At 39.9% G+C, this 23,686-nt stretch overlaps 1 protein-coding gene across 1 annotated transcript in view; it reads right to left on the minus strand.

The window, feature by feature from the left end:
- Positions 1 to 23,686, minus strand: part of FRY (FRY microtubule binding protein) — a 235,655-nt gene that overhangs the window by 198,285 nt on the left and 13,684 nt on the right. The window contains exon 2 of the mRNA XM_035324770.1: positions 9,066 to 9,242. The gene's annotated coding sequence lies outside the window, so the exon portion shown is untranslated. The remainder of the gene's footprint in view (positions 1 to 9,065; positions 9,243 to 23,686) is intronic.

The following is a 23,686-nucleotide window of genomic DNA, read 5'->3' on the forward strand; positions in this document are numbered from 1 at the left end:
TCTGGTTTATCAATAAACATCTAATACTAGACATACAGGACCTAGCTTTTACAATTTAATTTTACAACATTAAACTTTTGTGATTTTGCATTTGGATGCTATTAATAAGATCCACTTTTTTAATCTAACAGCAAGGCTGTAAGGTACTTCTTTCATAAAAAATATTTTTCTGCCTACATAGGTATGTAAAAATAAACATTTTAAGTCTTAAAACAGAGTTCTGTCACCTCTCTAAACCACACCTGAATTAGAAAAATGTGTGGCTCACGCTTTGCTGAATTTTGATTCCATAATGCAAAGAAACCCTAGGTTTCTAAAATCTTTATGTAGGAACCTAAGTATGGCATCACTTCCTTCAGAACTTCTACACATCTCTAGCTACAACTGACCTCTCTTCCTCCCTCCCTCTCTGATACCTACCATACGCCAAGAATCACCACATAAAATGAGAGAGGCTGAGGGAAAGTCTCTCTACACAAATAGATAAACGTGGATTCAGAAACACTGTGGAGCTCTGCTCCTGATACGTTGCCATGGAAAAAGTGAAAGAAAGCAATGAAGGGAAGAGCTTCCCAAATACTGTTTTTCAATTATTGTTTTCCATACTCAGAGATAAAATATTACAGCCAGTACATGGGTGAAATGAAAAAATAGGAGAAAGAAGAGGATGTGAGGAAACTCAGCCTCCCCAAACCACAGGAAACAGTGGCCAACGGCAAGTAACTGATGCATTGTGCTGCCTCGAGCAATGGCAAGCACTGCTTGGCAAACTCCTAAAGGGCTCATCCTTAAAGCAAGCATTAAGGGTAAGCGAAAAATGCTAAGTTTTTCACACTTGAAGACTGAAGAATGGGAAAAAATAAAACACAACATGAAAAGGAAAATAAAATTCCCTGTATAGACTTACATGAATTCAGAGAAATTGTAGGGTTTTCTTTCCTCCACTTTGTTTCATGAAGATGCATCAGCACCTAACTAGTTAAAAAGCAGAACTTTTTTACACTACCGCAATTAAAAGCTCCCAGTTTTACTCATTATTTTCCACTGACTTTTTAAAGAATCAGCTTTATGGCAAAATGGCATCCAAGGCATGACTGAAACATTGTTCCTGAACATGACTAGAAAAAATATTATATCCTGTATTATGCTGCTACAGATCTGGCATAGTTTGTACAGTCTGCACACCAGTGTTAGATTTATAGGAGTGTGTCTGTGTGTTTTCATAGATGTGGCTAAAAACCTGTACAGATTTATACTGATTATTCGGTTTTCCGATGATTATTCTGATTAGGACCCTAAGTGGATACCATTATTATTAATACAAGCAGAACAAGAATGAACTGGAAAAGCATTTAAAAAATTGGTTGAGATTCTTTATGACTATGTACTGGCCTGGGTTAACTACAATTAAGACTAATTTGACAATAGTCAATTTGCAAGAATGACAGCAGGCACATCTCAAAACAGTAATAGGAGAAGAGAATAGTTGCATCCCTGTTGCAAGTGCTGTAATACAGGCAAAAAAGACAGAACAGATCATGTGTTTAACAGATGCTGCCTTTTGGGACTGTGTTGCTGAAAGTCTGTCCCTGCACACAGCTGCGGTGGCACAACACTCCTAAGATAAACACTGTTTTATTTTTTAAATCCTACATACTACCGTATGCAATGAAATACAAAATAAAGATCACTCTTGCAGCAACAAAAAAGGGAGAGTTAATTCCCTCAACGTTGGCTGCACAACCGCTAAGTTTTAAAAAGATTACACAACCTTATTCTAACTAGTAACAAGTATGAAAACATGTGAGAAAAACACACTGTTAATGTCGACCTGGGTTATCGCACAGTTTTCTTTAAGTCAGAAACTCAGTGCAGCGAGCACATATTTTAAGACACCTGTTTGCCCGCTGACTGTGAACATTAATCAACACATCTCAGCTCGCCGAGAAACACCCTTCCACTCCTTACTGACTTTCACTGTTATCTCTGTATAAGGTTTCAAAACTGGGGCATTTATTTCACATAAAGTCAATTAAGAGCTTAGTTAGAGAGGAAAAACCCTGCCAAGGTAGATAAATCCTGCAACACTCCCAAAGCACAGCGAAACTCCGGACGAATTCTTCCAGTAATTAAATCCACAGTCCAGGAAGATGCAAGAACGCTGCCTTCCTTCTGCCTCCTGCAAGTTCAGACCCAGGAGAGTGGGTCTCAAATTAACTCAAATTAAGGAGAGTGGCAAAATCCTGAGAAAGCATAAATTTTTCAGGTGTACCGTAGGTCATTGAGAGCTCTTAGGATTATCATCCTGAAATTAACCTAGATTCAAAGATACTCAAATATGGAATGCGCAGCCGTGTTGCTCTATGCTCACATAGCTTGGATAAACTACAATTTTCTGACATTTCAGACAAGCTTCATGAGGAATTTGAAGAACTATTGCCTGTGATAGTATAGAATACCATGATGTGGCTTATCTCTGGGAAAGTCAAGTTGTTACCAGTCTCCAGGACAGGCAAAGATGAAAAATACATTCCTAAATGCTTCCGTAATTATCCAAGCGTTCAAGAAAAAGTGATGGCACTATAGCAACTAATTATTTTCAGGAACACATGTATCAGTAAGATAAATCCTTCAATCAATTTGCATTAAGAAACATTACCCTTACATTTTTTTGTAGATAAGCACTACTGTCAGGTTAGCACTATAAATTTAGCTGATGAAGTGACTCGGCATTGGAGAAAAACTTTCAGCTGTGGAAGCGATAAGTATGACAGCAGTGATCAGACTTACTCATGGTGTTTCATACAGGTGGCCATATCACTTTTGTCTCTCTTAGGTGGAGAAAACGATGTAGGGTTTTACTTCCAAGTCCCGAATCCAGACAGCAGAATATTAGGGGAACAGGTCTTTCAGCATAGAGTGCAAATGTAATAAATATTTGGGGGGAGGGAGGAACCAAGAGGACCTAAAAATACCCAGATCCTCTTGGTTCCTACACTGATTAGAAACACAGAAATGTGGGAAGTTTTGATATCATTTCAGCTGAAATGGGATACCTGGATATGTTTGTCAAGCATTAAGAGCAGGACACATCTGCTTGCACAGCACAGAAAACAGCCAAAGAACATAAGAACAAGAGGTAAGGGTAAGTGAGGGTCAGCTAGACTAACTGTATACAGCTAGCGTTTTTCCTGCTAGTTAAAGATAGCCTTTTGGAAAGTATTGGAGACTATTAGGAATTAAATTACAAAGCCTAACTTTAGCCTGGAAGCTAGAACCAGTTTTCCCTGGTGATCTCTCCGGAGATGAAACCTGAGCAGAGCTCTCAATTAACCTCCTAGAGAAATCTCTGGCTCCCCACTAACTCTACTGAAGGTTCAAGTTAGTTTTTGGGAATAGCTGGCCCACGATCACAGAATCACAGGATGGTTTGGGTTGGAAGGGACCTTAAAGCCCACCCAGTCCCACCCCCCTGCCATGGGCAGGGACACCTCCCACCAGACCAGGTTGCCCAAAGCCCCATCCAGCCTGGCCTTGAGCACCTCCAGGGATGGGGCATCTACAACTTCTCTGGGCAACCTGTGCCAGGGCCTCACTATCATGACTATCAGGACACCATAGTAATTCAGTTTCCTCATTGCTGACAACAATCAGACAACACGGGAAGTAGCAGCACTGCAAAAGGCTACTTAAGCACAAGCTGTACACCACCCAAATACTAAAAAATGCCACCAGAAGCTTTGAATCTATAGATTTCTTAATATAACTCTCACACAGAGCTAATTATCACTTAAAAATGAAGATTTGTGAGGCAGAGTTTTTGAAAAGTGCTGAATATGGTCTTTATGTTATAATCTAAAAAGAAGTATCAAATGAAATGCCTTAGAAAAATATACATATACCATACCCACAAGTTAGCTTAACTAGGTCATAAAACTCTCGTCTGTCAGTCAGAGAAGTACAAGACCTGTCGTTCATGGTACTTTGAGGCCTCTCTCAGTAGAACTACAGCACAGATATTCAACAAACTCCTTACCATAGCAGTGGTATATGCAAAGAAAAAGGATTTGACTTCTCTCATCTTGCTGGGGACATTCAAAGATGAAATTGCCAAAGTCTGAACTCTACCCATAGCTAACAAGGAGGGAAGGATGTAGCTCCGCAAGGCAGAATTTATCTCACCTGTCTTAGGGTAGGGATAATTGTCTTTTCCCATTAACTGCAGACTTTTACTAAGGCTTACAGATACTCAATCTTTGTATGGTCGTAAAAGTTAGATGAGAGGAACGCCACACCAAGACTTTCTGGACTACAGTCATCATAAGCTGAGAAGAATTTTCTTCCACCAGCAGACCTGCTCTGCTAGGAAGGGCCCACACATGAGTGCAGTGATGCCAGGGCTGATGAATTTCTTCTGTCCTAAGCTGGAGCAGGTCTTCATCTCTCATTATTTGTTCTCTCATAATTTGTTCATACAATCCCCAAACTGTATATGTCATTATTTAATTGGGAATGGCAACCTAATGGGATGAACATTCTTTGATGGTCAGACTGGTGAATAACGGGATGCACAATGTGAACGATTCAAATGGGTTTTACCATCCGGTTTTAAGATAATGGTGAAGAAAATGGAAAAATATATAAGATTTTGAAGTAAATTTGCAAGTTTCTATAGGGAATTGAAAGATTTCTATTGTATCATGTAACTGAATAACAAACTGCACCACTAGAACGGAATCTTCCTATCAAACCCTCAAAAGGCAGGAGTCTAGGGCTCTGCTGCTGTTATTACTGAAATTGTACAAAAAGTGGCAATCTTGATTTGCTAGCATACACCAACACCCACATTAGCCAACACACGGGTGTGGGTGTGTTTATGTAAGCGGATGTACAAAAATCCCCTGAAAAAATAAATCAAAACCTTTCTGCAACCCTAGCCAAAATTTTTTAGCTTTCTTTCTGGAAACACAGAAAGTAGGTCAGCATGTATCCCAGAATAGCACATCAGCACTGAGGGAAAAAAAAAAAAAAGCGTATCTGTGTCTTTAGACTTTTTAGCTCATTTCGCTATACAGCGGAATGGAGAATTAAGGCCTTTCCCTTATTCTACTATATGGAAGAACATGCACAAGAAAGAATTAGTTAATTCTTACACTTAAGAAATCCCCCAAATCAACCATCCACATAGGGAAAATGTTAACCTTTTTAATCCAAGCAAAATAGTATTGATTTGAACCATTTAAACTTTACCTAAATATAAGCATGGGAAAAGTCAGCAAGCTTAAAAGGTGTTTAAAATGTTATACTGGGTCTGTATCACATGCTGTTCCATGTACATTTTGTTCCTCATATCAAAAACCTGTTTGGTAAAATATTCACTTTGGAATTAAGGGCACACTTTCTGTGATTTTGTTGTTCATCTTGTGAATTTTTCAAGTATTTGCTGTTTCAACAAGAATTGTTGCCTATTTTGTGATACCTTTGTGATACACACTATGCATACTCCTAAACCAAAAATATTTTCTTTAATACCAGATGCATGTCTCCCAATACTCCCCCCCCTTTTTTTTTCTTTTTAAGGAGGTAAAAGGCATACACATGAAACAAATAATTTAAACACTCAAGCTTTCACACATTTACAGCTGCAAAGATTTTGAGCTGTTTTGGGTTTAATATTGACAATGTCCTTCCACGAACTATTACAGTATTTAACATGAAAAGTGAAACAAAAACCATTATTAATAATAATTAGGAATGATGTACATCAATCCTAAAAATGTTACTTACCTTGTTCAAGTCAATACCAATATTGTTGGCTACAACATGATGAATGCTGATCTGTTTCCCAGAACACTTTTTTTTTTTTTTTTAATTAGGGAAAAAATGATATTGCCTCCCCCAGATTCCAAGTGTCAGGCTTCATTTGGTTCCCTGCACTAGTTTGAAATGACTGTTTGAAAGATACTGAACATTTGTAAGTAAGACCTTTTAAGCTCAGGGATTTTTAAGCAACCAGCAGGAAACTCTAAAAATAGCAAAACAAGTTTATTTGTAGTTCTGCCTTTTCTTTTAGCTACTGGTCTATGTGTGCTTCACCTCAATTCTCAGACACCTAGCCATTTCCCCTGCATCAGTCCAGCCCTGTTTAAAAATCTCATCCACCAGCTTTTGATCTGCATATTAAAGTACTATAATCCATGGATATATCTATTCAGTTTAGGCAATTGCAGAACTGGACTCCTGGGCTGTAAGATATTTAAAGCCTTTCCAAAAAAAGGAAACTGAAGGAAAACCTTTCTGAACGTACAGCTGCTAGGACTTGTGTTTTTATTTTACACTCAATAAATCAATGATTGCTATCAGAAGTAAAATAAAAACTGTGAGGCTTCAAAATTAACTGAGTGAAGAAATAATGGATTTTCTCAAACTTTTAAAAATTAAGTCAAAGCACTAAAATAAGATAAAATGGTTGAGTTTTCATGTCCTAGGAGGCCTCCACCTTGCATGATTTTAAGACTCTAACCTAACAAACGAGGCACATAACTGAACACATGTAATTGCATTCCTAGATTACTGCCAGATAGCTTGTCACATGCCTTGGTGGCTCTCAGTAGACAATTTTCAGTCTTTACTTCCAAAAGCCAGAGACACAAAATTAAGTTTAGTTAGAGCTGGACAAATACACTCCTAAAAATATCCTCAGACCAAACAAATCTGATCCTAGAGCGGAATTTTCTAACACAACATTAAAATAAATAAGAGGAAGTAAGGCAATCATGTTTATGAGTAGCAACAGACACAATCACCCCTAGTATTCTCTTGCTGATGTCAGCAACATCATTCTTCAAAACCTGCAGAAGCGTAAGGAAAGGTAGTACCAATATTCATCAGACTTCACTACTACTATTTTTTCTGATATGTGGCATTATTACCAGTGTAATTAAAAAACAGAAACACTGTTCTAGTTAAACGGAACCAGATAATTTCCTCCACAAACTAGGGTTTTCTCTAAATTTTTAAAAGACGAGATTTCACAAGAGCACATCAAGTCAGTTCGTCTCATCTCCCTTTTAGGAAGCAAAGGCCCATGAATATGTTTGCATGTTCATGTAACTCCAACTCTGAGTTTGAGGATGTTTACAAGACACCTGCTGTGTCTTGTAAATATGCCAAAACTTGTAGATATGCCAAATTTGTATTCATTGGTGTGGGAAGGCTGCTACCATGAGATACTATTTCCACTTAGAATCCACTAACTGAACTGCTGAGAGGTTTTCCCTTCTTAAATTGATTTGTGAAGGAGAGGAATTAGTACAATCAGTTATTTCAAGGCACAGTAAAGCAGGTAAACTAGTCCAGAAATGATCAAATCTAATCTTTATTGAGTTTGCCTAACTGGAACATAGGAGGTCCTAGAATTACAGTTGAGAGGTAGTCTAGGAGACGGCGCTCATTTCCCAGCTGAGAGCCCATAATTGCATATAGTTGTACATTTCCAGACCAGAGTCATGCATTCCCTTCTGGCTCACATGGCACAACGATACGTGCCCAATCTTTTGTGTAGAACACTGGTTTCCTACTGTGACTGCATTATTTTGTATGGATTGGACGTCTCCTTTATACCCTCCGGTGACTGACACGTGAATTTCAGCACGTTACAATGGTACACCAGGTTGAAAATGCACATGCTGCTGTAGAGATGTGATTTAGAGCCCTACCACAAGTCAGACTGAACTTACAGACTCAGCCATATGGAGCCCTTCTCTTGTCAGCATGCACGTATGCAGCCTTCCTGCACAGAACAGCTCATATCTAGGCAACGAAAATCCCCTGCTTCATAATGGCCATGTAGGTCTACAATACATATCACACACACACAGATCTGTGTACTCACAGACATATCTGTCTGCTTGTTTTGATCTGCATTGTCTTAGAATAAAAACAAACAAAAAACAACAAAGTATATTAAATAATAAATGATATAATTGTCCCAAAGTACTTAAAACCATGATCTAGAAATCTCAAAAAGCCAAAATGGGAAAATCTGTATTGAAGCAATCAACAAAGAACAAAAAGATAACTACTCAGGCTGAAAAGTCTCTGGCCTTTTCAAGAGCCTTATAGTACTGCTGTTTAAAAGCAAAAGAAAATAATTCACTCTTCAGTGGAACAGAATCGGGAGCACTATGGAAGCCAGCACTCCAGAAGAAATACTGCTAACAATATAATTTACTGTGACTTACAGCTAATTACCGAGCAAAATTAAGTGACTCCATGAAATCTTATTTTTTATACGACAGAAGGACTAACTAGAGCTTAATAATGATAGGTTAAAAACTATCCAACCTTTTAGTAGGAAAAAAGTATTTGGTTTATTTAAGAGAAGGAGGCTGGTGAATTTTTGCTCATGTTGTTTTCTATTTTTCTCCTGGTTCCTTGAGATATAAATGCACACTAGCAATTGCACTTATTTTGGTTACTTATTACGTGTACGTGCAAAATGCTTATTAATCTATTTTCAAAAGTATTGGTATTTACAAAACCAAATACAGCCAACATTTGTTTGGAATTTCAGTCCCAGGAAGGGTTTAACAAAACACTTGCACTGTATCACGCTAATTAAAAACCACAAGTTTCTTCAGCTCCTGGTAACAGTTTGCAAACTTTCACTGATGCTATGGCAATGAGTTGATAAATGCTTGTAGCATACTATGTGCATAATCTCATGCTGCATGTGATAGTCTTAATACAGGTTTACAATTCAATTTTAACTTGAGTCCCTAAGAATAATCACTCAAAACTGTCATTGACAAATACTTAAATTCACATACACAGTCCTTTTCAGCAAGAACCATACATGCAAGCTTCCACATCTCAAAATGCATAATGTTTTGTATTTTCCACCTATGCAAAACGTTTTAAAAGATTTACTGAAAAATAGCTAATAATTGCCACATTTATTCAATAAGAAGTGAGTTTTATTGTTTTATGAATGCATTATGATTCTTGCTAACAAAAAGCTCATTCGGACTTAGGAAGCCTAAAAACTTAAAACAAAGCCTTACCTTTCCTTGAAGCAACAGTTTCCAGTAGCGATCTGTCTTAATGCTTTAATTTTGCAGTGTAGTTTCCATTAATAGTTTTCTAGTTCGGGCAGAGATGGGTTAACTGCAAGCAGTATGGATGCTGTCTTGCTTGCTTCCTGGAGATCACTGTTCTGCATTGTGCACTGTCACAACTACCTAGGGAAAAAAAAAATCACAGTCATGTTAAATTTCAGTCACCTGGACAACATGGTATATTACTACTCCCAGTATAGAATACAAAGAATCAAAGTCTTAAAATGTAACCTTAAAATTGTATTTATTTACCAAATATTTCATAAAATATGCTGTTAAAAGAATTATTGCATACTTTCTTACCAAGAGTTCATCCTCTGGACATATACAGACATAAAACAAGTGGAGAAAATTTATATACAAATATTTTAAGTTATCTGGTATTGACAACGTGAACTCGACTTTTCCTTTCCTTCCCTTCCTTTCCGTTTTGGATTTCTGGTCAGAAGCTGCAAGCAACAGTTATGCTGTAATTCTTTAGGCATAAGTAAATAGAGTGCAGCCTTTGAAAAACAAAATGTTGAGAGTAGGAATCTACTTTTGTTACTCATGATCACTGCAAGGTCTCTATTAGGACTACATATAGATGGTATTTTTATAGGCATCTAGCAGCTAATTTTTAAATTCAGTTTAAGATCACCCAATGCCATCTGCATCACATCTGTGTTCAAAACTACTGGCAGCACATCTGGAGGACCACACTTTGGAGAGCTGTCCCGTGATGATGTCCATCACGGACAAGAGGCCTATAATGCAGGATTATCAAGCCAACCTGAATTTCACAACTATGAAGACAGTTTGAATGCTACACAGATCTGTGACATGAGTAAGACACCTCATTTGCTTCCGAAAGCCAAGTGCCTAGAAGCCAAAAGCCTCCCATTTAAAAGGAATTATCTGTATTTTGAGGAAAATACTGAGAAGCCCAGAGCACATTTGTTTTCTCAGTGAGTGAGCCAGCAGTCTGCTTGCATCAGTCCTTCCACAGGCTCATAAAACAAGCTAGATTGGAATGCACCTCCAATGAACGGACCTCCAATGGTTTTCTCATCCAACCTCCTGGTCAAAGCTAGGCTAACTTCTATATGAGATTCAGTTGCTCAGGAATTCACCCAACGAAAGCATCTTTTAAAGCATCTCCAAGGACAGAGATTCACAACCTCTAAGGACAACAACCACAGTGCAGCCAGAACAGCCTCTTGAACAATGTATCTCCATCCAAGTGTCTACCTCCATGGCAGCCAACCGGACAGTCCAACTCCAATGTTACTTGACCTGTTAAGCCCAGAGAAATGCTTGACTCGGTGCTTCATTTAAAGATCTGATATTAATAAATGAGAGTCTGTTTTCTACTATCTCGTAAGGCAGTGTATTACAACCTGTTTCCTCTCCTCATCCTTCCCCTAATAACAGAAACCACCCCCACTACTTCACAGTACGTTATTAAATGGCTTAAATATTTTTATTTCTCTCTCTTTGGTGATTTTTTCCTTCTGGATAATCCTTTGCAATTGTCTTCCACAAAAACATGATTGTAGCTCTCCCCACATCTTAAGAAGCATTCCTGTAAGTTGGGATAATTCTCTTTTTCCTTCTCTTGTTCCACATTTACCGTTAACAATTCAAGTTTCCTGAATGCTAAGAAAACTATCAGACCCTGGCAGCTGAGTCAAAAGTCACAGAGATAGAACAGTAAAGGCTCAGATCTGCTTTGTCAAACTTTCTGCAAATTTTGCTCTTTTTGTGTGTTACACTCAAGCTTTAATTTAAAAAGTCCCAGTGTCTAGATAGGTTTTTTGGTTTTGAAAAATGAGAACTGACATAACGTAGATCTGACAGGTTCCTATAACTGCTCTATTCCTCATCTCCCTGCTGAGAAGTCCGCTCACATCTGTGAGATGCTGTCAGAGATGGATTAGATTTTTGCACAAAAATGGGTTATTGAGTTTTAAACCAACCAGAAAAAAAAATCCCAATAAAATTGAATAGTTTGGGTTATCTTCAATATGACATTGGATTTAATCTGTCATACATCACATCTGTGTAATAATGTACCTCCTGTTTATTAAAAGCAATAACCTGTTTACACATATCCATGTAATAAATGGCACTTTTCAATCTCTTGCAGCCTGAAGCCATTATCTGTCACTTTGTGGGGAGGAAGAGGAGGGTCCAGAGGAAAGCAGGGGAGTGCTTTCCTTAACAGACTCTCAGGCACTGCTGTAAATACTGACTTTCATGGACATGCTTTACTTCAAAGAACAGGGGCAAGCTGAACCAAGCAGTCTCCAGCCAAAAGTTACAAGCATGTGCAGACACACACCACCCTTTCAATCCAGTATATAAAGGGCACAGTCTCCTTCACAACCAGTGCAGAAACCAGACCCTGTGTAAGGATAAACAGAAAAATGGGCACATTGAAATAGAGTACAGTATGGATATACATGGTTTAAATGCAAAGTATTGCACAACTTTGCCATACGTTGTCTAAATTTCATTTGCATAAATTAAAGGGATTATTGGCAATTACACTGGGCCCAACTTTATCTTCTGAAAAAATGCAGGATTTTCATTTTTAACTCTTTTTAAAGGTAACAAAGAGTAATAAATCCTCTAGGTGGGTACATATTTTTATTAGAACTATTACTTCTTAACGGCCATTTCTGAAATAATCTCTGTAATATAAAATATTCAAAAGTTCACTGGAAATTATGGCATTAAGTTCACAGAAAATGCAGCGAACACACTGCAGTTCACAAAAACTTGCAGCTGTCCGGTAAAACACCCCAAAACAAGGAGGTTTGTCAAAATACACATTGTGCTTCGGAAATGAAAGTCGGTGGTGAAGGCAACAGCTGCATCACTTCAGCACCCTCTGTTGGCCACCTTGCAGCACGTTACCTTACGTACTCAAAGTGTCATTTTTGTCCGTAAGCTATCACAGAGACTTTTACAGAAACACGTACTAAAAGCAAATAAATAAATAAATTATCCCCTCACCCCCCCCCCCCAACAAACAAACAAACAAAACCCAACCCTACTGAAATACAAGCTTGAAATACACAGCACAAAGTTGCTTACTACCACAGTACTCAGTGTTGCTGGACACGTCATGCATCAGCCCACCTGGTATTTCTGATAGACGCTATGTGGCACCTCATATGCAGCTCCCACCCATACAAACAACAGACAGGACAGAAAGCACAACAATTTTTCTGGAACAACTTTTTACGGTGGCAACCGAGAACTTCCAATTGCTACGTTATGGAGAACAGCGCCCACAAAAAAAAGCACTCAAAGCACGTAGTCATCAAGCACGCAGATAAATACAAGTCCAGATGCCAGATACAAGGTGATCTAAATATAAACCCTGCATGCGGCGTTGTGGTGGGCGGCCAGATGGTGCAGCTTCCAGAGGCAGAGGCCCGCAGGCCCTCGGCCCCGCTGCTGCCTCACAAAGCCGGCTCAAGGCTTCGCAGCTGTGCGGCTGCACCGGGGGCCGCAGGGGAAGGAGGGTGAAGCTGTGGGGCCGGGATGGAGAAGAAGGGGTGTCCCCTGGCTTGGGGGAGGCAGGAGGGCTGTGGGCTGCCCCTGAGCAAAGCCATCCCAGGGGCGAGTGGGGCTGCTGTGGCTACTGTGGGCCCACCGCCAGTGGAGAGCAGAAAGCAGCCCATGCCCAGCTGTGCTGAGGAGAAGAGCTGCTGCCTGGCCATTCCACAGTCCTCCAACCTGCTGCTCAAGTCATTACCTACAGCTTCAGTCCTACATAATACTGCTCGAGTCACTACCTACAGCTCAATCCTCCAACCTACTGCTCGAGTTACTACCTACAGCTCGGTCCCGAACCCAGCACTGCCCAGAATTCATACCAGAGTTAACCAGGATTAACAAAACAGCTTTTCTCAGCTGACCCTAGGTTTAATGACAGGGAAAAAAATAACTCTTAGAAAAATGTCATCAGTTATCACAACCCTTCTCCTAATGCCGTCTCTTAACTTTGCATCTTTAAGCTTTCTCTACAGTTTCCTATCTGCTTAGTTTTGTTTTCACAGCATCCTATCTGCCCCCCGTTATTTCACCACCCACCCAGGCCCTCCTCTCTGCTTCTCTCCTTCCCCACGTGCAGCTTCACATGATTCTCTCCTAATATTTCTGTGTTTATCAACTTTAAAATGGCATTAATAAAAACCGATGGTCAGATTATACTCTCCAGAGCACACTGAAATGCACACAAACTTTTGCCAAGGAAATTTGCAGTACTGCTTGTGAGAAAGATTTACTAGCCTATTTCAAATATTTACACGCACACTTCTACTTTGTGTAGGTTATATTTTACCACTTAACAGGGATGGAGAAATCAGTTTGGCTTGGAACATCAAGATCTCAGTTATTAGAGTCAAATATTTATTGCACAGAAGAAAACTGAAACGATTTCAGGAAATCTGCACAGTTCATTTGAGGCCATCAACCGGTCTGGAAGCTAGAGGTGAACCCAAAGTGAATCCACATCCACAAACCTCAGAACTGAAGAAACGCAATCAAGCATTTGCAATTCATGATGTTATCGCCCCATTTTCAGCAGTTATTATTTTGTCAGGTATTTTCAGGCGCTCATATTCTTGCTTTAACCTGCTGGCAAACATTTCTTTAGCTGTTTTGTTATTTTAAAAGAAATATATCCTTTCCTTTTATTTTTCTCCATCTGTGAAAGGTCTGATTCCAAACAGTAAATGTTAGAAATTATTTCCTCTAAAACTTGGCTGCTCACTAGCCGGCTGGTTCGGGCTGCAGCAGCCTGCTCAGTAACAGGTTTCTTACGCAATGGGGTTCATATACCCAGTAAATCCAAGGGTGGGGTTCAAAACAGCAACTGCACCACTCACATTTTGCAACTAAAAGCGAGGGAAAAAGGAAAAAGAGATGAAGGAACTGGTGGGTACAAGGGAAAATGCCGTTTTTCTGAATCAGAAATGTAACTTATTTAAAAAAAAAAAAAAAAAAAAGGTAAAAAGCAACACAGAAGAACGAATCAAAGGCAGCTAAAATATTTCCCACTCAAAGGTGTAATTAGTTCTGAGATCACAATATGATAATGATTATTAGGAGAAATAATTTATGCAGAGAACAGGTTAATCCCTGCAGAGAATCATGTAAATACTTTGCTATTCTGGCACTAACCTTCCCCTCCCACTGAATCATTTCAACTTACCAAAATTTCTTGTTAAAAAATTATTGGCAAAATAGCCGTTTATTTTAAATACTTGCAGAGGAAAGTTTGAGTATCACTATCTTTATGTTGAGATGTTAAATTAAAAAAAAAAAAAAAAAAAAAAAGGTGAACATTAAAATCACTGTTGACTGAATTTTAGGATTAAAATTAACAAAAAAAAAATTCTAAATTTATGCTGTTTAAAATTAGACACAATTACATGATAAAAGAGATTCTTTTTGACATGTATAAAGAGATATTCTGTGATACAATCAAGGAAAGCAGTACTTCTAACATTATTAAAAACACACACACACACACACAAAAAACCACCACCTATTTGGCCATCTACCACTTTCATTGTTCATAAAAATGATTCTATTTGATGCTTCCCCTGCCCTACTCCTCTTATTTTGTCTTTCCCTTCCTATGATGTCTAGAACTGATTAGGTACCATGGTGAGTATAAGCTTAGCTGGGAAAGTTATCCACTTATATTCCTTTAAAAACAAACAAACAAACACTGTATTTTTCATTTTTAAAAGTATTTAAGGCAGAAGGAAGAAACTACATCCCAGGCAGTAGGGATGCACTCAGCCCATGGACATTGCCATGTCTGGAATACCTATGCTTGCTTCAAATCTGTTGTTCCTATGCAGCACAATGTAAAGTGTTCAGTTTGGGTGCCAGAAGAGGCAGAGCTCTATCACTTGCCTGTATCTAGCAAGTCATGGTGCTTCTCACTTGGGTTTGCCAACCAGCCTGCAGCTCTGAATGGGTGCAAACAGCCCCAAAAGGCAGCTCGAACATTCCTGCATAATGCAGCTCACACTGCGCGTCCACCTCCCGTTCTCCTGCTTTTCCTCATACTCTGAAAGACGACCAGTATTAGTCCTTATTTATGCCTCAAATCTCAGCCCAACATACATGTTTCTTTTGTACGGGAGCCGTTCCTGATAGCTATGCTCCTTTGTACAGTAAGGAGCTCCTCCTGGGTCTAGATGCATGTGCTACATGAAGTGTCTGAGACATGTCTTTCACACTGCAACAGACTGATAAACACCAATACTCTTAAGGCACTATCCTCTAATGCATTATTATACGATCCCTACAGCTCCATCTGACAGAGTGTTTCTTACCAAACATACATAAGGTGATTTTTTTTAAATTATTATTTTTTTTAACATTCATCCAATTTGTGACACAAATGTTCGTCTTTCCTACTGACTGCACGCCCACATCACTATTAGCAAAGGCAGTTTGCTAATAACATTCCGCGGTCCTAAAACCGTTTACTTGTCTTCTTTTCTATTAATACATTAAGCGATGCAGAATAAATCTCAACTACTAAAAACTGTAAAGTGAGGGCTGGGATCACCTTGTTTGCCTGTGCTGCAGCAGTACTTGGATTGCTGCCTCCCACGGTGGTTACTGATAGCTCCCCGCTGGCTCTCCAGAGAGCTCCAGACCGATGAAAACTTTGAAAATCAATATCAGTAAACACCATCCCATTCTGTTTTTAATCTCTCCCATCTCTGGCTATTTTATGAGAGCTTATTGAAACTACTACTATGCAAATTTTATGTCAAAAGCATCCCTAAGTCTTGAATAGCCTGTTTTTGTCAAGGATTTCAAAAGTAAGTAAGACTGAATCAGATTTCTTTTTTTAAGGCACTAAAACCTGACATAGAGGATTACCAAAGAAAAAACCTACCACAAACAAACAAAAAAAATCCTAACACCACAAACCAAAACCAACCAAATAAATAAATAAATAAAACACAAAGCAACACCACCACCCCAACCCTTCATCTTTTGTCAGGAAGACTTGAGCACAGCCAGCACAAGGGAGCTGCAGGACCAAGGCAGAGATGCAGGATGAAGGGATCTGATGTTTCCAGCATCAGCACTGATTTACTCCTAGTGGAAGTGATTGCCTAGCTGCGGACTCATTGCTTTTTAAGTCAAAATAACGAGGGGAAAGCATTTAATTTGTTAAAAGGTAAGGAGTTTTCTATACATGGCTAAAAAGGAAGATTAATAGGATGTTGGTCCTGGAGAATCTGATGTTACTACAGATCAGCACAATGCCTCAGCACACTTCTGGCACATGATACCAGCACAATGATGTCTTCTTTGAAGAGTTTTGTGTCCTATTGCAAGCACGTCCAGCCCCGTATCCAATTTTGGTTTGGTGAAGAAAGCCAGAGGGGAGGTGCATTTGAACACAAATATGAAAAACTAATCCTGTTATGAAAACAATCATACTTTTAATTGGGGATAAAAATCTGGTATATTTCAGCAGGCTTCTGTAATAGGGCTGTGGGCAATAGTTTTTGGACAGGAACTACTGTTTTTGTTTTGTTAGCTTTAATTCGATTTGGTCTCTAAACTGACATCAAAAAGTTTCGCTTTTTTCTGATCTCCCTCCTTACTGTTTTTGATCATTCAGTTACACAATCAGCTTCAGTGACCCAGGCGCTACAATCTTCAACAAATAAACTCTGGATGAAACTCTTAGGCAATCTGTACAAAGCACCCTGAGCAACGAGACTTAGACCTGAACTTTTTCTTGCAGACACCAGCAGAAAGAACAAGCTGAAAGATGGGTATCAGAATGGTAGAACAGAAATGTATTTTCCAGACAACCTTTTCTGATAATCATGTATGTAAAGTTTTTTTTTTCCAGCTAAGCTTAAGGAAAAAACAAACAGAACACAGACTGCAGGCAGTACCTTTTCTTTATATGATAAAATTAGCCATCTCTTTAATTTAGTTTAAATCTCCTTTGTCTAACAGACAAATTCTGTAGTACAGCATTACTTTTTTTCTTTCCACCTCCATTCTTTATTATTCATATAGAAAAATAATGTAGGAATTTAATAACAGATAAATAACAACCATGCAAGGCCTCCTCTCAACTTACAGGTTCTACACGTGCAATTGACTCAGCCACTTGTTATGCCTCTATAGTAAAGCAAACATAAAGGACTTCAGAGGGAATAATGAAGACAGCAAGAGAAGTAGCATATGTTTTTTTTTAGTTCGGAATACCAATCAGTTTGCTGCCCACTTACTTATTATCATAATTAATGCCCACCCGCCCAAGCCAATCCCAATGCAAGGTGAATATTTTGAGCTATTGGAGCCAAAGTTTCCAAACGTAATCTACCAAAAAAAAAATACAAAACCACAGATGTCCAAACCTGATAATAACAGTGCTAAGCAATACCTTTAGTACACTTTCTAGCTCTCATGCGTGTGACATAATCTCAAAGAACTCTGAATAAGAATTACAAAAACTGCCAAAACAATAGGGTAAATTTTTTAAAAAAAAAGACCTTCAGTTGCAAAATTCTTTAAAAGATGACTTCATTTAGGAAGACTAAACAATTCAGAAAGCATCTCTAAATGCGCCTTTATACTTGCAATCAATATTGCTTTCTTCAGCCGTACAATAAACCACTGTTAATCATACTGCCAGAAAACTGCTTCAGAATTAAGCAGAGAACACTATTCAAAAGTTACGCTAACAAAACAAAATGAACATCTATCTCCACCAAATATCCTTTTCTCAAAAGCATTAATACTGAGCAGAGCTCTTGATGCCTTCTTTTTTCTACACTGTGCTTGGAGGGAGGTCCACATCTCTTCCTCTGGGGTAGTGAAGCCTCTGACAAATGCCTGTATCATTGTATATAAAAAACAACAACATAGGTGGAAAAACTTCAGGAGAAAGTTACCTCAGTAATGTAGTTTCAAGTGTTGAAAGAGAAACCCGAGCTATCTGCTTTGCAACAGTCAGCACTATCTGCTTTTCTGCAAGAAACCACTGACAAGGAAACAGCGTGAACGGTTATTAACAAATGCATGCAACTTGAATGCTAATGTTTTCTTGTGTACAACATATGGATGGTAATGTATAAGGACATCACTTACTGGTTCTCAGCAGCCTATAGGAAAATTAGGCATAGAAATAAAAATCTAGGCTCCATGGAAATGGAAAAGAAGCAAATACCAGGCAGCTGAAATACAGGCGGAACCATTCATTAATCTATTAAAAAAGAAAATAACCACCTTTGTCTTTGTGGGAAGCCTGTGCACATCAGCAGCCAGGCTTTGATAACCCCATTTTTTCCTGAGATGTTACTTCAACATTTCCAAAAAACTAGTTAAGGAAAATAACCGTCTCCACAATATTTGTGCAATTATACGCAGCTTTCTCTCGCTGCGTGTAATTTTATAACACAATGCAATGATCAGTCAGCCTCAAACCCTGTCCCACATCAGCTGTCTCTGCAAACCTCTGATGTGAAGGCTCCTCCACCTTCTGTCTCCCCACTGCTCAGCAGTCTGAGCCATACACAAGTGCTCAGAGCCAAACTAGTAGGGGTAGAGGGCCTGATATCATTCCCATTGCATGGGGGAAACCAGAAGTAGGTAGGGCACGTATGTCTGAGACCCTCAACAAACTGGAAAATCCAACCTTTCTAATTATCTAATGCAATGCTGAATAAATGCAGAAAGAACACAATCATTCCAGCAGCAACTACATCGCGATCTTTTATGGGAGGAGGAGCCCATTATGCAAAGCCTTGCTGTTCCAGACACATGGCTCATTGCTTCAGACGAGCAGCTCCGAGCTTCTTCCCTGGGAAGTATGAATCCATTTTCAAATCTTTCTGCATAGAATGAAAACATTAAAAGCATAAAGGTTTTGAATGTGATTTCTTCTATGCAGACCATGGCAAAACTTCCTTTGGTGACTTTGGAGTTAGACATTTGATTCAGTTCTGGGACAGACAACAGTCATCAGATCTGACAACATAATTTTTATATATGTTTACCTGCAGGACAGAGGAATGTTTAATCAGCTTTCTAGCCAGCTGACAACAATTCTGACCACACTTATACGCATTTAGTCCTTCCATGACCCTCCATCATTATGCTTAAGAAAGACAACCCATCTCTTTTTCCTCCCAGCTTGTATGTGTTGATTCACGTGCAGGGTTTAATGGTAGGACACTTACTTTTAAGCAGAAAGATGTGCAGCGAGCATGTGCAGCTTTAGAAATTAACATAGGACACAAAGCACACCTCATCGTGCATTGCAAATCTGAACTTTTTCTTATGTGTTATATCCAGCTCCTACTTATCCTGGGTGATAAAATAACTGCAATTGAGCCTGATGCTGGTATTTGCCATCCATCTTTGAAGCATCTGTCAGTTCTATCCCCTGGTGTTTGCCATCACTGTTTCACAGTAAATATTGAATTAGTTCGGATTCTTTCTGACAATGTCTCAGTTAAGAAGCAATTAATCTGGAAGGGAAGCTGTTGAGATGCACACTGTATAAACTCATTTTTAAATTGTAAATATATGGTCATAACCTGATTATAACATATCCTAGGGAGCAAGAAGAGGTGTTTGCTTTAACGGGACATTTAATAGAAGACGGATTGCAAACTTTAATGCATTAAAATAATGAAAACAAACATATTTGAAATTATATGTATGGTACTTTTGTGGAGATTACTTCACATTATTTAGACAAAAAAAAGATTAATCATATTCAACTTGCAAGCAGAAAAACACCACCACCAACCTCAGGACTGTTGCATGCAAGCCAACTGCATGTATTTTATTTATTTTAACAGGGCTACTTACTAATGAAAAATACCTCTTACTACCCGGATTGCTAAAAAAGAATTTATGACGAAGTTTGCCACAGGGCAGCTGGACAGTATTCAGAACTCTTGCGTACAATCACTGACTTCAACCGTAACGTTTATAAAAATAAATGACACATTTATTAAGCAAAACTGTTTATAAAGGCACGATGCCTTCAGTTATTGCTCCAGCAGATCTACGGTGTTTATCCCAGAAAATAGCTTTCTATTACTTCCCATCAGAGAAATGAACCTCTAGCAACAGCCGGCAGATCGCTGTCCTTTTCTGAACGTGTGTGGGTCTTTCAGCTTTATCAGGACACTCATATGTACTGTTCCTTAATTCAAGATGGCCTAGGACACTTTATCAAATTACTTCTCGTGTAAAGCTTAAAAAAATTAAATTAGAGCTATTTTAAACAAGCCTAAAACCACAAGGAGGTAAGCACACAGGCACAGGGTTACCACCTATCCTACTGAATCCTATGGCACACGTTGTCACTTATTTCTGTTGTATTTTTAGCAAATACAGTAATATGTGTTGCCTGGTGAGATTCCATATTAAAAGCTTCACAGTTTTGAACTTTTTGTTTTAGGCTTCAATTCTCAATCTTAGCAGTGCAGTAACTCCACACTTGTGTACTCTTACACACGAGCCATGGGTGCTTTGGTTAAAAGTTTATGCAAAAACCTATCACAAGTCTATGCTAATATGTTTCTCGGAGGCTTTTCAAGTAAAAACCAAACATGAACACCGAAGAGCACACTGTAAATGATCGTTTCTAATCTTAGACATGTATCAATTATTCACTACCTTGTTCTTCTTGGGCTTTATCGTATAGACTTCACCATGGCAACACTATTCTTCATTTCCTAGCCTTAATCAGTGAATCTGTAAACGAATATTAGATTTAGCTGCTGGATTACTTGGTATTCTCCTTATTACACCATGACCATGGACACGCACCATGCCTATCTTACTGCACCATGAACCATGGAGCTTCCAGGATAACAATAAACCTTCGTTTGCTTAGCAAGATCGAGATGATAACATTTTTCTAAGAAGTAGGCAGTTCCTGTTTTACTTACTGAGCATAAATACATAGCTTTGAATAACCACCAGCAAAACTCAGGATGGAAAAGGAGTAAATTTTATGTCCTGATGCAGTATCTATTTTAAGTTCATTTTACATGTATGGGAAATGGTCCACCTTTCAACAACCATAACATTTAAAATCACTACTAAGGTTTAGATCCAAACCACTTTTTCTCAGTAAGTAACTGAACACTAAAAGTGTCCTCGCATCTGAGAGCCCTCTTAGTACTAGACAACCTACAGGAGATACAGCTTTTATTTCAATGTTTTCTTTCCCTTTCTTCATGTTTTTTTAGGATTATTATGTATTTATTTTGAGAAGATGGAAAATTATATGCATCTTTTCCTAGCAGCTTTTTTGCTGTTCTGTCACACAAACACACTCGCCTTTCCCCCACCTGATCAAGCCATGCGTTTGAGGATATCGTTGATCCTGACAGTGACTTCTAAAGTTTCTTTAATATGCAGAAATCTGACAATTGTATTACCAGCATGGAAACAAAGGCATACTTGGAAAGGTCATTAAGGACTTAACTGGGAAAGGCCGTACCATCCCCTCATCGTTCTTGTTACAATGACGACCTCTGTGATATGTTCCTTAACCAATAACCGTCCTCACCCTGGTTAAAAGTCAAAAAGGGGGAATTCATTTTTCTGAAGAACCGCAAAACCAGAAACTTCAGGATGTTGCCATAGAATGGATATTATTTAGAAAGAAAAAACATTAGTGGTTCATGCTTGGCTAAGACCCCACTGTCCTCTGTAGATCTGCAAGCCTTGGTGAATCTTCCCTTTGGGTCTTTTGTGATCATGAATGGACTCCAGCCTCTTGAAAACAAGTTACCAGGCTTGTACTGAGCAGGTGTCTGCTGTCCTCCTGTGATGGAGCTGAGCAAGTCACAGGGCTTCCTTGTGCTGCTCCTTCCTCGAGTCACCTGTGGAGCCTCACAGGGATCCACCTTCTCTGTCCCCAAAGGTCGATATAAATAAGGATAACGGGAAACAAACTGGATTAGAAGTTTATTCATATTTTCAGAGCCTCACAGCTGTCACTGAGTATGTCTAAGAACACAACAGCTGCAGTCAGCTGTGCCTTCTTCCATCTCCTCCAGGTACAAAGATGATATTCAAAGGCCAGGTGTGGACCATGAGCACTTCCTCTTCCCCTCCTTCCCAGGGGTTAGCTGCCTGCGCTGCAGCAGGGGAGCTGTGAGAAAAGCTGTGTGGGAAAGAGGTGGGAAAACCTTGTCGGGGGTTCCCTCTTTTGCTTGGGAGCTACACTGAGACTTGGAGCCTTACCTGCGGTCCCTGCCTGAGCCACACGGCGCATGTGCATGTGCCTGACCAGGTACGCTGCTGACTCTGCCCTGCTGGCTCGATCCTGGACCTGCTTTGTGACTATGCACAGACCTGCCTGGCAAACTGGACACCGAGTTGAACAGGAGCCAGCACTGTGCCCTTGCTGCTAAGAATAATAACGGTATCTGTGGCTGCATTTGGCAAAGCATTGCTAGCAGGTCAAGGGAGGTGATCCTTCCTCTCTGCTCAGTGTTGGTGAGGCTGCACCTGGAGTGCTGGGTCCTGTTCTGGGTCCCCCAGTACAAGAGAGACCTGGACATATGGGAGGGAGTGAAATATTGGGCCATGAAGATGACAAAGAGACTGGAGCATCCCTGCTGTGAGCAGAGGCTGGAAGAGCTGGGGCTGCTCAGCCTGGAGAAGAGGAGGCTCAGGGGGATCTCCTCCATGTCCCTACATCCCTGAAGGAGGGTGCAGAGAGGACAGAGCCGGGCTCTGCTCGTTGGTGCCCAGTGCCAGGACAGGAGGCCATGGGCACAGCCGGGCACCCAGGAGGCTCCCTCTGAGCACCAGGCAGCACTTCTGTGCTGGGCGGGTGACGGAGCCCTGGCACAGGCTGCCCAGAGAGGCTGTGGGGTCTCCTCCTTGGGGATCTCCAAAAGCCGCCTGGACGTGGTCCTGGGCAGCCTGCTCTGGGTGTCCCTGCTGGTCCCTGACAATCAGGCACGAACACAGAAAAATGCCTTATCTTAAGCCTTCAGTGGAGGCTGATGTTAATGTCCTGCCTGAGAAAGCTGCAGCCTCAAACACCATTGAGAAATGCATGCAATTCCACTTTTCAAAATATCTCTTCCCATCCATCAGTGACAAGGTCACCACACATCCATATCATATTTTGAGTCATCCCCAGTGATCCACAGACTCACAATGTGCTCGATTAACCAGTTTTCTGTAGATAGACACAAAACTATCGGCCCTGTGTACCCCACATCTCCCTCCACACCCACAAGCTGCCAGGCCAGCGAGGGAGGGCACCAGGGCCACGCTCACACCTCCCTTCAGCTTCTCTGCTCCTGCTTGGACACAAAGCCTCACTGCTCTCCTCAGAGCATCATCTGGTCACCACCTACTAACGTGAAAATGCCTCCTATGACACTTTTGCATAAAACACATATGTAAGTTTACTGACAAATCTGAATGGGCGGTGGCTCTGCCATTAGCACTTCCGCACGACGCCCTCTTTGCGTGAATACTGTGTGCAACCCCAACATTTGCTCTCAGCTTTTGGTACCAAA

The sequence above is a fragment of the Oxyura jamaicensis genome, chromosome 1 (assembly GCF_011077185.1).
Source record: "Oxyura jamaicensis isolate SHBP4307 breed ruddy duck chromosome 1, BPBGC_Ojam_1.0, whole genome shotgun sequence".
NCBI lineage: Eukaryota > Metazoa > Chordata > Aves > Anseriformes > Anatidae > Oxyura > Oxyura jamaicensis.